Below are 17,249 nucleotides of genomic sequence, written 5' to 3'. Positions count from 1 at the left end.
TTCTTAGGCTTATTATACTGAGTTAAGAGGATTAATCTACTAGTGGAACTCTATTATTCTCTACATTAGGTCAGAAAAAAAGATTAGTTTTGCAGAGAAAAATTACAAGGCAAGAGTCACATTTGATACTTTTCCCCTGTTGTTTTAATTAAGCTATATTCTAGAATTTAAGGAATAAATACATTAATAATAAAATTATTCTGGAATTAGAAATAAGCCCTAATGTTTGGCACGAACTTACTGTGCAACCTTATTCTTTTATGTGCCTTTCGTTCCTCATTCAATCTCTTGTGCTGTAAACTTTTCCACACATTGACTTTTACTAAATATGTATGTGTACTCAAATCTCTCCCATCAGAAAAAAAAAAAAAAAAAAAAAATCACTCTATTTTTCAGCACAGGACCCTGTTTGTCATTAAAGGATACACATAGTAAATTTAACAAATAAACAGATGTATATTTATGATTTACAGGTTCTACTCATTCATCTGGTCATTTAATAAATATTGATTTCCTCCCAGGTGTTCAGGACTACTCTTAAAATTTTTACATGTGACTTGAGAGAGTCATAAGTTAACTGTTATCCCTTTCTCCAAATGCATGTCTTGCATATTTTCTAGATATTTCTTCTTGGTGATCTTATTTTTTTCTACAAGCAATTTATGCTCAATAATATATTAGTAATATAATAATAATGATTTATGCTCAAAAATATAATTAATTTTATCTCCCTCCTGCAGAGCAGTGATAATACAGGGACGTTGTTCTTGATGTAAATATGTGCAACTATTTTTAGTTAAGGTCTAATTTTTACTCTAGCTGCCTTTTATGTTCAGAACTATTTTCACTGGACTGCTATTATTCCCACAATATATAATGGCAGAGAAGAAAACTGTAAGAATGCACAAGGGCTCCTTCCATCAGTAGGGTTACCACATGTCACCAATGGCTCAGGTACTTCCACTGTGGCTTTGTATAAAACTTGTCTTTGATTTAGGAGGACAAATATGGCTTTCTAAAGCTATGCGGATTAATTTTACCATTTTTTGTTTTCTATAATTTCTACAACAAAATGTAATACCTACATGTATTTATTTTAAAACCCTTTCTAAAGTGGTATATATACACTGCAAACCCAATCCCCACCAATATGTGATACATCCATATAACAAACATGCACATGTACTCCCTGAATCTAATATATATGTGCATGCATGTATATACACACATGTATGTGCATACTTACACATACATGAATATGTATGTATGCATACAGGCATATGTGTGTATACATATATAGACATATGCATGTACATACATACACATGTGTATGCATATATATACACACATATGTATATGTGTACGTGTGTATATACATATATTTGTATACATATGTATATACATATATAACCCCTTTCTATCGGTTGTGTTATTAAATAAATCTCTAAAAAACATGTACGTTTTCCTCAAAATAGCAACTGGCATACAATAGATATTTAAAATTGATTAATAATTCTTATTATAATTTCAGTGTACTTGCTACTTAGCTCAGAGGCTTACAGATTTCAGATGTTCCAATAAATAATTAAGAGATTAAGAGAATGAGTGACTGTGTTAAAATTAGTTTCTGTAAACTGTGGTTGTTCATCAGAGTTGCCTACAGAATAATTTTTTTTTTCTTTTTTTGAGACACAGCCTCTCCCTGTCGCCCAGGCTGGAGTGCGGTAGTGTGATTTCGGCTCACTGCAACCTCTACCTCTCAAGTTCAAGCGATTATCCTGCCTCAGCCTCCCATGTAGCTGAGATTACAGGTACACACCACTACATCCAGCTAACTTTTGTATTTTTAGTAGAGACGGGGTTTTGCCATGTTGGCGAGGCTGGTCTGGAACACCTGACCTCACGTGATCCTCCCACCTCGGGCTTGCAAAATGCTGGGATTCCAGATGTGAGCCACCACTCATGGCCAGGATAATTTTTAAATTAAAAAACAAAAATAATTATTTCCCCTTCAAATATCAGTTGAGCCCTTTACTAAAAGAAGTTTAAAAATCGTACAAAACCTTTAATCAGTCTTTAAGGAATAGTATTAGCATCAATAATGTCCATGATATGCATCCTATTTTAACAAATGTGCAACGTACCAATGTACTACCTTAAGTTACAAAAAAAAAAAAAAAATCTGTCTTGGGTTACCACTAAAATATTTCTCCAATCTCTTTCTCCTTTGCTTCACTGCTCTATTTTCCATTAAAAATTCTTTTTTTAAAATTTCTCAATTTTCCTGATTATCTTATTCTTCTGATTTTTTCATCATTTTCTTTAGGATTCTTTTTGTCCTTTCTCTCACCAGCACCTTCCTTTGATTCTCTGCCCATATTCGCCTCCATCTGGATTCCCTCCTTCATAGCTCTTCTGCTTCCACAATTTTAACTTACATTTCTATACTGAAAAATCAGCAAAGAACGTTTCTATCTCTGACTTTCAGCCAGTTTCTGATCCTTTATTTACAGTTGCTTTCAGCTATGTCTACTTGAACGATTTGATATCCTATCAGAATTCAAATTCAGGTTGCTAAAGTGTTGCCCAAAAGAGTCAATAAAAATGTGACAACTATTTTTAATGGAAACTATTGACTTCATAATATACTATGAGTAAATGTATTATATGGTTCCCTCTAAAACAACAACAAAATGTGGGTGCCTGATTCTAAACAATGATCCACCATCTGAAATGCTGGATGTAAGGCCAAGACATTTGTATTTTCAAAAGTTCATTATGTTGAGCTAAAATATAAATCCACACATTTGTAATATCAATTGAACACACAATGGGGAAAAACAGTCTTTTCAAAGTGGTATTTGTTGGGAAAACTGGGTATCCACATGCAGAAGAATGAAATTATCTGTATCTCACACCATATACAAACACCAATTTGAAATGTATTAAAGACTTAAGATTGGAAACTGTAAAACTACTAGAAGAAAACATAGGGGAAAAGTCTCCACGATATTGGGCTGGGCAATGATTTTTTAAATATAAGTCTAAAAGCACAGGCAACAAAATTAAAAATACACAACGGGACCATAGCAAACAAAAGAGCTTCTGCACAGCTAGGGGAGCAATCAACAGAGTGAAGAGAAAACCTATGCAATGAGAGAAAATGCTTACGAACCATACATTTGATAAGGGATTAATATTCAAAATATATAAGGGAGTCAAGCAACTTAATGGTTAAAAAAAAACTTGATTAAAAATAGGCAGAGATCTGAACAGATATTTCTCAAAAGATGACATAGAAATGGCCAACAGGTATATGAAAAAATGTTCAACATAACTAATCATCAGGGAAATGCATATTAAAACCACAATGAGATATCACCTCACACCTCTTTAGAATGGCTATTTTCCAAAATAGAAAGATAACAAGTATTGGAAAGGATGCAGAGGAAAGAAAACCCTGGCACATTGTTGGTGAAACTTAGTACAGCCATTTATTGAAGACAGAATGAAAGTTTCTCAAAAAATTAAACAGAACTACGAAATGATTTAGCAATCCCCCTACTTAGTATTTAATCACAGAAAATGAAATTAATATTTGAAGACATATCTGTATGTCTGTTGAAGCTCTGTTCACAATAGCCAAGATATGGAAACAATCTAAGTGTCCATTAACAGGTGACTAGTTGAAGAAAAGGTGTTATAGATACATAAAGGAATACCATTCAGCCTTAAAAAAAGAGAAATTGTGTTTTGGTAACAATATGGATGAACCTGGAAGACTTTATGTTGAGCGAAATAAGCCAGACATAAAAAGACAAATACCACATGATCTAACTTATACTTGGAATTTAAAAAGTTGAACTCATAGAAGTAGACAGTACAATGGTAGTTACCAAGGGCTGGGACTGGGGCTGGGGAGGCCGTTGGGGAGATGTTTGTTAAAAGATACAAATTTGCAGTTACGGAGAAAAAATAAGTTCAAGAGATCCGATGTACAACACAATGACTATAGTTAATGAGGTATTCTTGAAACTGCTAACAGTAGATTTTAAGTAGTCTTACCACAAGATAGAAGTATGTGAATTAATGCATACATTAGTTATCTTGCTTTAGCCACTCCATAATGTATGCATATTTTAAAACAACATGTTGTACATGAAAAACATATGCAGTTTGTATTTCTTAAGTAAGAAATAAATACATAATGTGGGAAACAAGTTTATAGAAAAATGTCGCCACACCTGGGAGCAACAAGAACTCAATGAATATTCGTGCCATGACTTCATTAATTAACTCACTTGTCAAGAAGCTACATGTTACACTTCAGTCTAGTAATCAAGTAACTAACATTTTTAGGCTTTCTGTTATTTGTTAATTAATGAATTAATAAATTAATTACATCTCAGTAATGAAAGGGCAAAACAGCTTCATGCAGTCAGATGAGTATGGACTTCGTAATATGTCAGATATGGACACATATTCTGTTTCTAACCCTAATTTCTATATGACCTCAGGTTAAGGTAATCTACTTCCCTCCATAAACCTATTTCCTCATCAGCAAGTGGATTTAATTAATCTCATCTTGCATATTCTCATTTCATCTTAGAAAATTTCAGAGGTGTGTTTTGAAACTACCCCGCCAGTACAATACACAGCAATAGAGCAAGAGCGTAGTTTTTTGCTTTTTGTTTTGTTTGTTTGTTTTTTAAGACAGAGTCTCCCTCTGTCACCCAGGCTGGACTGCAGTGGCACAATCTCAGCTCACTGAAGCCTCCTCTCAGGCTCCAGCAATTCTTGAGCCTCAGCCTCCCATGTAGCTAGGCCTACAGGTGCACACCACCACACCCAGCTAATTTTTGTATTTTTAGTAGAGACAGGGTTTCACCATTTTGGCCAGGCTGGTCTTGAACTCCTGACCTCAGGTGATCCGCCCACCTCAGCCTCCCAAACTGCTGGGATTACAGACGTGAGCCACTGCCCCAGGCCGAGCATAGATTTTAAAACAGGAGACATCTTAAAATGGCAGATTTCCAAACCTCCTTTCAGGACTCAATGGCATCAGAGTCAGAATCTTTGGGAGTGGGTCAAATACCTACATAGTTATTAAGCTCTCTGGCTTTGATCTGATGCACACAAGCCAAATGTTTAAGCACAATTGCCTGGGATGAGGACATAGTATATACCTTATAGTCATTATTTAAAGTACTTTCAAACACATTCATTTCATTCAATTCATGCAATTCTTACAAGCCAGGGAGTCATTGATCCATTCATTCATTTAGTAACCAGGCAATGATTGAGCATCAGGCATTATGTTAGGTACTGAGTGGTAAAATGGGAAACAGGACTAGGTGTTCCTTAGTTATGGAATATGTAATGAAACAAAGTTCATGATGTTTATACACAATATGAATGTGCTTAATGCTGCTAAATGGTACACTTGGAAATGGTTAAAATGGTGAAGTGTATGTTATGCATATTTTACCACAATAAAAAAGAAAAAGTTGACCATATTTATTCTTTATAGCAATTATTCCTAATAGTACATTATTCTGGGAGAAGCATATTAAAATGTTAGTTTCAAGGGTTGGGAGATCACATATAGATTTAAAATGTCAAGTAGTCTCCACAAATTCTGAAATGTTTTCAAGGTATATAGCACTCCCTCAGCCATGAGGTAATGACATGGAATGCACCAGCTCTTTTACTGACTTGATCAACATCTATGTCAAATTATTTGATCTCTCTGATGTTTATCTTTTCTTATGTAGATCAGCCTCAAGAGTTAACACTTTAAAGTTAAGTAACGTCCAAGAAAGCAAGAGACAACCTCAATGTCAAAGAGAGCCATAGTGGAGACAAATGGAGTCCACTCAAAACCAATTATAAGTACCTCTGGATCAAATGCTGCTAGTGGTCACTTCAGATATCTTAGCTTGGCTACTGTGTATGTAGTCAGTGCTCTTCAGAGGACTTCATTATCTCTGGAGTATGCCATCACAGAAAAATATACAAATGTTTGCAATGTATCATAATTGGTTTTAGATACTTTTATATGCATTACTTCATATACTGAAACCTTTTTTTTTTGTAGTGAGGACATTTAAAATTTACTCTCTTAGCAAATTTCAAGTACCTACTATATTGTTACAAACTGTAATCACCGTGATGTTCAGTAGATCTCTCGAGCTTATTCCTCATATCTCACAGAAATTTTGTGTCCTTTGACCAGCTATTCCTCAACATCCCCCATTCCCTCCAGCTCTTGGCAATCATCATTCTACCCTCTACTTCCATAAGTTCAACTTTTTTAGATTCCCTATATAGGTGTGATCATGTGGTATTTGTCTTTCTGTGCCTGGCTTATTCCACTCAGCATAATGTCCTCCAGGTTTATCCTTGCCATCACAAATGACAGGATTTCCTTCTTTCTTAAAGGCTGAATGGTATTCTATTGTGTATATATACAACATTCTCTTTATCTATTCACTCATTGATAGACACATTTTTAATTTGTAGTATTAGTTTTGATAAGTTATGACTTCTAAATATATGCATTTTTAATTTATTTCTGCATTCCCAACATTTTCCCACCAGTGGCATACCTAATTTTTGTAGTAGTAGTAGTAGTAGTAGTTTCTGAATCTATAATTAAATGAAGCTATACAAAGCTTTCATTAGAAGATATAGTAACACAGAAATAAATCATTCTCCAATTTTGTTGTGCATGAGACATGTTGGAATTAATTTGTTTAAAATTTCTAAGCCCAAATCCAAAAGATGCTTTTGCAACTATAGGGTGGAGATAAGGATATAGTGGTTTTCACAAGGTTGTGAGCTGGGTGCAATGGCTCATGCTTGTAATCCCAGCACTCTGGGAGGCCGAGGCAGGCGGATCACTTGAGGTCAGGAGTTCAAGACCAGCCTGGTCAACATGGTGAAACCCCATCTCTACGAAACATAAAAAAATTAACCCGGTATGTTGGCGGGTGCCTGTAATTTCAGCTACTCAGGAGGCTGACGCAGGAGAATTGCTTGAACCCAGGAGGCGGAAGTTGCAGTGAGCAGAGAATGAGCCACTGCACTCTGGCCTGAGTGACAGAGCAAGATTCCTTCTCAAAAACAACAACAACAACAACAACAACAAAAACAAGGTTGTAAAGTAAGTTGTTGTTCAAACAAACACTACAATTAAACTCCCATTCTTACCCTCTCCCCCAGTATATTAACATTAGATGTTGGCAGGTCCATGGAAGAAGATATATTACTTCTTTTTTCACCTCATAATTACATAGTTTTCTTGCTTATATATAAGTAGAAGAGCAGATGACAACTGAAAGAATAAAATACACCCTTCTTTCTATTTTTCCTCATACTTTTTTTTACACTAGTAACAAATGTTTATATAGCAAATATTGTCTTTACTTCTTGATTAGTAGTTTTACTTTCTCTATTTTAATAGAGAAAATTAATAAAGAATAGAGAAAATCTTCAGATTCTTTGCACTTAAGTGTGTATATATGTATATTTATATAATAATACAATTCAATTTAAATTACTGATTATAATTTGGAAAAACTTCAGTGTTTTTGAATTTCTGATGTTGCTGACGATTCATAAAAAAAATTATTTATGGCCTATGACAAGATGTTACTTTTGAAGTATGGTATCTTTGTGCTTTCCATTCACTTATAAAAAAGCTGTTAAAACCAAACCTTGTTATTTATAAATATTTATAAAGCAAAATCCTATCATGAGTTTAAAACCACATGTCACTTTTTCACTACTCTGTAACAGGGATTAATATGAGCTAAGTGGAAGCTGCCATTTTACTGATTCTTCAATTTAATTATTTATGATCAGAAGTGAACAGAGATCGAGATGTGCTCTTAAAAGTAATTCCTCTCATAGGATACTCATGTCGTTGACTTAGATTATTTTTAGTTCACTTCCACTATGCCTAATGCTTTCTTCACTGTTTTTCTTCGGACTGTGAAATTATTTTTAAAGTAGCTCTTCTTCAAAATAACAAGCAACAACCAACAGTATTCACTATTATTCATCCAAAATTTTAGAGTCATGCAATAACAAAGGCAAATACAGGGTACCTATTTGTAAATCAACAAGCAGTGTTCCTTATACTTAGAAATCAATTGGGAATTTAGGGGGAAAGAGGCAACATCAAATTAGACTGCAAGACTGGCAGCAAGAGATGGGTCCTACTTTCCGTGCTCTTTCTTGAATTCTTTCAGAAGTGTCCTTGCTTTTGAAAAGCAGGAAACTGAATGAAACCCTCAGGCTGTTTCTTAAATTAATGGAGAAATTCCCCCCTCCTATTCCTTCTACCATTGTGAACTTTCCTTCGAGGCCCACTCTGAGGGATGCCCTGATTCAGTGGAACTAAAGTATGAATTTAAAAGGCATAGTTATCTAAGCTCTCTTTCTAGCCGGAAAATTAATTAGCAGTGCCCTGATGTAGCAAAAACAGAGATCTTGTTTTAGCAGTATTTGGGAAAATTGCAGTCATTTACCATGATTGACCTCTGCTTAGTCTTTCAGTTAGCAATTGCCTGCTCTTTTTTATTGATAATTCCTCAATTTTCCTCACTTTGGTCATTGTTTAACAGTGAATTCTCTTTGATGAGATATTCTTTTACTAAAGAGTTTTCCCCCAAGTCTTGACCCTATAACAATACCTCTTTAGGACCACAGTTTATTGTGTACTATTTATGTTAAAGCTGAAAAATATGCTGAGTTGTCCTACCTTGAGGCTGAGGCTGAATAAACTCTGTGGACTCTGATTGTGAATCTCTTATCAGAGTGCCTCTTCATCCCTACTCTAATGCTTTGGCACTGTTTTAGATCCCAGAATCTTAGAATAATCACAGAGTGGGTGAGAGGTGATGTTAATGAGAATAAGATTCAATTTTTCCTTCAGATACACAGAACGGATGTACAGAGTCAAAAATTAATTTCCATTAAAGAAAAATAAAGATAATGTTATTTCTTAACATCTGATTTTGTGGTCTGGACTTCTTTCCTACAATAAACGTTACAAGTTAAAGTGAGTCTTATAGTTTAGTGATTTTCTTCATCTACACTTCAGCAATATTAACTATTTAATTAAATGAATGCAGCTTCCAAAAAGACCACACAAAACAAAACACTGATCACGAAGATGTGAAGACTTGAAAGAAAAGGATAAATAGAGGTATCTATAATAACTTTATCTTACTATATTTGAAGAGGTGTTGCAATAGAGTGACTGGTCATTAGCTTTGTTTCATTTCTAGGTGCCAGAGAATAGGGAATTAATTTTAAGCCAGGCTTTGATTGTAGCCAAGTCAAGTATTATACATACATTTCATTTTCCTTTTTGAATATACTAATAAATTGGCTTATGAAGGATGGAACTAAGATAAGGAGAATGAGTTTCCTGAGATGCAAACTTTAAGTGGGGGCTACCTTTCAGGGTTATGGAAATACTGACCCTGCATGCATTTGTATTACCTTGCGAGTGTCTGCCTTCTTAAATTTTGTCTCCTAAGTTTCTCATCCTCTCACTCTGGTCTCAGCTGTTTGACTTTTAATATTTGTATTATTTTTAAAATACCAGGTAATGTAGAAACAGACTTGCTTTTGGAATGAGGCTAATATATTAATGTTAGCATTAGAACATATTGTTCACATAAACAAATTGCTATGTTGCTATTCATTCTTTCACTATTAGTATTTGTGTTTCTCATGAGTTGTGGCATTTTGATGCTATAATATTGGCTTGATTCATGTTACAACTAGTCCAGTGTAGATTTTTCAGAAAAATAAATATTTAAAGATCTGATTTTCCTTTGACTATTTTTTAACTGAAACCCCAGAACAATTGATACAAAAATGTTTTAAATGTAAGCCGGGAGTTCAGTTACTTGGTGCATGGTTTGTAAGTCTTACAGACTCCCTGCAATCTGAAACATCTCTAGTGCTGACCACCACTGACTTGTGCTATACAGAAGAGTTCTGTGACAGTAAACTTGTTTCAGAATGAATATATCCTGAAGACTTAATTCTACCTTAAAAAACAAAATAGGGTCACAAGACCACACTATTCTGAGTTGAAGAGTCATTCACACAAAACAGAACAAAACAAAACTCTAAGGCTAAAGAACAGAAACTCTGCTAAAGGTCAAGGCAAGGAAGCTGGCCCGGGCACTTCAGCGTGAGAGTGAAATCCTCCCATCTCCAGAGTTCTCGTTGGGGCTGAGTGAGCCACGAGGCACAGCGGGCATGGTGTCTAGGACCCACAAAACTCTTAGGTACAAACAAAACATGTTTTAAGTTTATTTTAAAATCACAAGAAAAAATGGATCTAACCCAGCTGCATAACTTCATAATAACATGCTTGTAAAATATAATTACTTAATATATATTTTTTAATATATACTAGGACCACAGAAGCAAAATTTCCTATGGCCAATGAAAATCATCATGTCACTGTGCCCATTGTCTCTGGAAAAGATTCATAATCCTGGAAAGAAGCATTGATATTCTAGTTTAGGTCACAAGTCCACCTGTTGACTCAGTGCTGCTAGAATTTGAATGGAGGAACAAATTAATAAATGGGGTAAATGCCTGATGGCAAAAAAAAAAAAAAAAAAAAAAAAAACACATCAAAACAACAAATGTCTATTTCATATGGGTGGCTAGGCGTTATGAATTTTAATAATGAGTGTTCATTTTCATTGATGTTTAAGGAATCGTTGTATGAAAACTGCCAATTCCTTTCAATATCTGTCTCCTGGTGAAAAGGTGGTGCAAATAGATATGTCAGATATGTATGCCTCTTCTAGATAGTGAAAAATACTGACAGACCAGTTTTCCATCTACCAATTTGTCCTTCCATATTTAATGCCAAATTTAATTGTAATGATGTTTTAATGGTATAATGTTCCCAACTCTCCCTAAACATCTTCTCTATGTAAGGTTAGGTTTTGTGCGGTGTATTAGTTTGTTAGGTAGGGCTGTTGTGGCAAAATACAACAGATTGGGTGACTTAAATATGAAAGAAATATTTTCTTGCAGTTTTGGAGGCTGGAAGTTCAAAATCAAGGTGTAGGCAGGGTTGCTTTCTTCTCACTGTGTTCCCTCTGTGCATGTCTATGTCCAAAATGCCCAAATTTCCTCTTTTTATAAGGACACTAGTCATATGGGATTAGGGCCCATCCTAATGACCTCTCTCAAACTTAATTGCCTCTTTTTTAAATGTTTTTTTTATTCGTAGAGATGGGGTCTCACTATGTTGCCCATGCTGGTCTTCAACCATTGGGCTCAAGCGATCCTCTCACCTTGGCCTCCCAAAGGGCTGGGATTACAAGTGTGACCCACCATGCTCACCTTAATCGCCTCCTTAAAGACCCTGTCTCCCAGTACAGTCACATTCTGAGAGTTAGTCATTCAGCATATGAATTTTGGGGGGATACAATTCATCTCAAACCATAAAGTAATAAAAATAGATTAAATATACTGCTCTATGTAAATATATGTTTAAGTTATTATTACTACAGGTTTTATTATTTAATATAATGCATGCCTTAATATGAACTATGCAGCTGGAACAGTGGAGGGTCATGAAGACATAAACTTGTGTCACTTAAGTCCAGAGGGCTTTGGGCCACTATGACATACACAGGTTGAAGAACATAAACTTTTTTGTGATAAAGCCAAGAAAAGCATTTCCTATAAAGCAGTATTTCTAATACTGTGAACCATGTATCACCTGGATTAGAATCACCTGGGGTGCTATTTATTGGCTTCACCTCACTTCCACTGACACGGAACCTCTGGAGGTGGGGACTCAATCATCTGAACTTTTATAAAGTTTTCCAGGTGATGCTGGTACATAGTGAAGTTTGAGAACTGCTCTGGAGTCAGGTGCTATTTTTTGTCTTTTACTTTTTAACTTAATATCTGTTAGATTCACAGAATCGGAATAATGATACTTAGTCACTAGACTCATCATTTCTCTGTGGGCTGTGTCTATCTATCTATCTATCTACCTACCTACCTATCTCTCTCTCTCTCTCTCTATCTGTCATCTATCCACATCTATCATCTAAAATATACTGAATGTCATTGAGCTCACAAAGAACTAATATAATACATTGATCATAACTGATATTTACTAATATGTTTGATTATAACTTGTATTTACTAATATGTTCTCCCCATGCCATCCCAACCCCCTCTATAATGACCACTATCTGAATTTGTGCATATTTTTCTCTATCTCAAAAAAGTACGTATATATAAAAATCTCCATAATACATTTTTGTATATACATATATATATAAAGACACATATGTCTATATCCCCACATCTATCTATCTATATTTTAACTGTTTTGAACTTTTAAAAAAGGGTAGTAGGTTGTTCATAGTCTAAGATTTTATTCAGCTCCTCCTCCCCACTGACAATATCATACATTAAATTTCACCTGAATTATTCCAAGTAGCTTTATAGTTTGTCTATTTTCACTCTTGCAGGTATATATGTTCATTGACACTATTACAGAATTTTCATTTTTTGAGACGTGGTCTTGCTGTGTTGTCCAGGCTGGTCTCGAACTCCTGGGCTCAAGCAATCCTCCTGCCTTGGCCTCACAAAGTGCTGGGATTACAGGCATGTGTGACCACACCTGAGTTGCACTATTGTAGAATTAAACTGAATGGATATATCACATTTAATTATTCATCTCCATTTCACTTGTGTTAATTTCTCATATTTCCCTATTATAAATAACCTTGCTAGGAATATTCATGTATATGCATCCAAGTGCACAAATGTGAGGCATATTCTTGGATAGTGCCTAGCAGTATAAATGTTGAATAGTTGGATATGAGAATTACTTTAAATGATATTGCCAAATTATTTTTCGGAGTCATTTTAACTATTTATGTTCTGATCAATGATACTAAAATTATCTTCTCTAGCCCATGATGTGATCAGGGCTCTTAAATTTTGTCAATGGATGGATATAAAATGATATCTTGTTGTGGTCTTGACTTGCATTTCTTTAACCACAAAGACATTGAGCCCATTTTCATATTCTTACTAGTAATTATGTGTTTCCTCTTCTCTGAAATATCTGTTTGTGTCTGTTGCCCATTTTTCTGTTTGTGTCTGTTTTGCCCATTAAGTTGTTTATCTTTTCCTTTTTATTTTTTAAAAGTGATTCTTTGCTTTTAATATATCCTTGGTCATCTTCTCCTAAAAGTTTTTACTTTGTTTTCCCTTACCTTATGTGCCTTTTGAAAAATCAAAATTCTTCATTTTAATAGAGTCAGTTTTATCAATCATGTCTTGTAGCTAGCATTTATTTGGTCTTGTTTTAGGAAATGATCTTTATCCCAAGGTCAGAAAAGTATTAATCTACATTTTTGACTAAATGCTTAAAGCTTTGTCTTTGATATTTATGTTTGTAATCTGAGTTTGCTTGAGTGAAAGGCATTAGGTAAGGATCTAATTTCCTACAATTTTTTTACATACAGATGGTAATTTTTCTTTGGTTTTATTAATTGATTTTTTTTATTTTGAACTGATCTTGCATACCACTCTTGTCAAGTTTTCATATATGTGTATCTGTCTAAACTCTATTACATTTAATCTGTTAATTTATAAAACTCCAATACAACACTACTCCTATCGTATTTATTATAGCCTCATAATAAGTCCTGCTACCTGGTAGGGTAAATCCTCACTCTTTATTCGTTTTCTGCAAAAATATCTTGGTTATTTTTGGCTCTTTAATCTTCCATATAAATTTCAAAACCAGACTGTCGGGTTTTATTAAAAAAAAACTTTATCTGTATCAAGTGACTTAAAAAAAAATTCATTTACTCTGTGGACTCACCAGAATGACAGAGATAAGGAAAGAGAACTATTAGTCTGGCCTCGAAAGCTATTATATCACAATCACTTAATGTTTACATACATTTAATTAAAAATATATGTTTAAATAGTATTTACTTTGGGATTTAAAAATTTATGTTTGCTTAGGGCATTAAAGAAAAGGACTGTAATCTAAAGTTTCTGTTTTTTCATATCATGGTTTGCATATTGGGAAGATTTAGAGTGATGTTATTTCAGCTTCACTTTCACAGCTAGCTACAATGTACTTCAATGTTTCTTCATGCCTTTTTAATGTATAGATACTCAAGGAGAAACTACTATGCTTTTCATTATAAGGTGGTTTATTTACTACTAATTGAAAATAAATGAACCCTCTTTCACAAATTTTAAAATGTTGTTATTGGGATAAATACAAATTGATTTAATATTCCTCTTGATAATAATAAAATGGCACACATCACCCCATCCTTATCCCTGTAAGAAAAATAGTTTCAAACATAATGTGTAACTTGGATAAGCACACATAATATGGCAATTACAATATGACTCCATTCTCCCCTTACCTTACATATTCACTAGTAGTAAGTTAGGTAGCATATAAATCTGCCGCAGTAATTTACAGAATAGAAGCCTAGTGATCAAAAGGAGTTTGTGTAGTTTCTTAAAGTATGTTATTTATTCATGACACATAGCTTAGATAGTGATAGAATTTAGCATAGTGCATATGTCTGCTACTTCACTGTATTTGTGTTAGCAAAGAGGTTTTTTTTTTCCCCCTAGTTCAAATTTGCTCATGGACACAGAATGTGAGGACGTTTAGTATTCAGGTGCAGTGTACTCTGTTCTGTTAATTCCTTTTATGCGGAGAAGCTGGAATGTGAAAAGGTTGTAAAACAAGGAAACAAACTCAAATGGTTATTTCTTGTTTGGGTCTAAGTCCATTATAATACAGTGCCAATAAACATAGTGGCTAAGATAATACAAATGTGAACCACTCTATTTGTGTCTGAAATTCACTAAGACCTCGATTCTAATTTACGTTAGATGAAAAGGTATTTACAAAGCAAAAAACAAAAGATACAATTGAATAAATGTGCAACTTCTATTCTTCTGTTCTAACCACATTCTTTGCAATGAGCTTTGCTTGGGTTTAAGCTTTTACCTTGGACTGAAATCAGAAGAAATTGGATTCTAAGGCTTGAGAACTCCTCACTGAAAAATTGGTAGACTGAAGGGAAGGAGAAAGGCAAACTTCGTAATTGAGAAAAATTAAAATCTTCCCCGTAATTGAGGTTATATATACAAGATTAGACCACGCAGAAACAACAACTGAAATGAAAGTGTGAGTCAATGGCACACAAGACATACTGCAGGACAAATTATGTTTCCAATATAGATGAAATCAATTTCATGCACAATTTATTAGTGCTGTCACGGATGGTCTGTCCTAAGACAGGATCTAGGTGAATTGAGTTATTTACCTACAGCAGTAGCAAGTGGTCTTTTAGAGCAGTGTTTTTTGAACTTCTTCGTTTCCTAGGGTGCTTGTTAAAAAAAAACACAGATTGCTTTGCCTTACCTCAGATCTAGCGATTCAGAATTTACTCTGCAGGAACTTGGAAATCTGTAGTCATTATCAGTTAAGTTACGAAAACACTACCTCCGAGGAAGGTCATGTATGAACCAGGAGAACCCTAGTCAAGTGTGTTTATGTGTTGGGGTGGGGGGTTACTTTACTGAAAGTAATTTTTTTTTTTTTTTTTTTTAATGCAGTGTTGCTTTGTCGCCAGGCTGGAGTACAGTGGTGCCATCTCGGCTCACTGCAACCTCTGCCTCCTGGGTTCAAGTAATTATCCCACCTCAGCCTCCCAAGTAGCTGGGATTACAGACATGTGCCACCACATCCAGCCAAGTTTAATATTTTTAAAAGAGACGGGGTTTTCCCCATCTTGGCCAGACTGGTCTCGAACTCCTGATCTCATGTGATCTGCCCACCTCAGCCTCACAAAGTACTGGGATTACAGGTGTAAGCCACTGCACCCAGCCTAAAAATTTAATGTTTAAGATTGTATCTCCCTAAAAATGCACCAACCTGAATAGAAAGATCTAGTTAACATTTATTTGATTTCATTATTTTCCTATTAGGTATAATTATGACTTAGACCTTTTGTTTTTTATTTTATTTTATTTTATTTTATTTTATTTGGTCAGGAAAACGCCTAGTTTGGAGTGAAACCAGGGCCTTCTTATGAGCTAAACAGTGTGTTACAGCTTCAATAGACTAAACAAGCTCTAAATTTTATCTTCCTATGGTAAGTAGAAAATGATAATTTAAAATGTGCTTTTTATTTATCTGCATTAAGCCAACATGAAGAAAATTTAACATCTGATTTTTTAGTTAGTACATAAAATAGAAAGTTGTTTAAAGCAACAACAAAAGCCAACCAGATAATTTCGAATCAATAAATTTAGAATGTGTTCTTACAGCTAAAACTTTATAAAGAGAATTTCAACTTAGATATACAAGAATTACTCCAACACATTTTCCTTTGGAATTAGAGCATTTTGCATATGTAGCTTGCCTGGGAACTTTTGATTTCTAAAAGAAGTGGTTTCTTTTTACAGCAAGATACCTGTTTTTCTAGTAGGAGGATAGGTTCAAAGAGATTCGGCATCTTGCTTGGAGGCGCCCATCCGTCCCTGGAAAAGTCAGACATCAGAGAGGAGTTCCTGACTGAGCGCCCGGCCTCTCGTGGAAATGTTTCTGTTGCCCGTGCACTTCCTGAGACAACTTAGTCCTTGAGAATTCCAGATTTCTTGTTTTGTTGTCCAGAGTAGCCTTCCTTTCAGCACTGCAAGTGTCAGAATTGTTTTTGACGATGATTAGGCAAAATAAATGAATTTTCCTTTACAATTTAATCTTTGCGGAGCCTCTCCACAGGAGCCACCGTGAAGGGCAGATGCTCCATAGCACGAGCTCATCCTTTCCTCCACCTGTGACCACCTGCTTCCTGCCTCAGCACTTCCATCCACCGCACAGCCCAGCTGCCTCCTCGGTTCCAGGACCCATGGCTCCCTCAGTCACCGCACAAGTGCTGTGTGAGCAGCGACCCTGGGGGCCTCCCTGTCATCGTGCAGCTGCCTTTAGCCTGAGCACTGACTTTCACAGATTCCCCTCACGTTTCCACTGTCAGCCTGAGGCCAGACTGCACAACTTCCCTGGTCCGTTTTGTGAGCCTCCAGCCTCCTGCTTCCTGCTTCCTGTGTGGGGAACCCTGGAGATTGACGCGCCCGTCTGTCCACCAATGCCTCGGAGTTGGGCTGCACAGGAAGCAGGGCTGTCT

At 35.2% G+C, this 17,249-nt stretch overlaps 1 long non-coding RNA gene across 1 annotated transcript in view; it reads left to right on the top strand.

Moving 5' to 3' along the window:
- LOC144339552 (uncharacterized) overlaps positions 1 to 16,980 on the top strand; it is a 52,481-nt gene extending 35,501 nt beyond the window's left edge. The window contains exons 2-3 of the long non-coding RNA XR_013414600.1: positions 1,696 to 1,811; positions 16,847 to 16,980. This is a non-coding gene — a long non-coding RNA (uncharacterized LOC144339552). The remainder of the gene's footprint in view (positions 1 to 1,695; positions 1,812 to 16,846) is intronic.
- The last annotated feature ends 269 nt before the right edge of the window (positions 16,981 to 17,249 follow it).

The sequence above is a fragment of the Macaca mulatta genome, chromosome 2 (assembly GCF_049350105.2).
Source record: "Macaca mulatta isolate MMU2019108-1 chromosome 2, T2T-MMU8v2.0, whole genome shotgun sequence".
NCBI classification, from domain to species: Eukaryota; Metazoa; Chordata; class Mammalia; order Primates; family Cercopithecidae; genus Macaca; species Macaca mulatta.
Note: the sequence above shows the minus strand (reverse complement) of the source record. Positions and strands in the feature narration are given on the sequence as shown.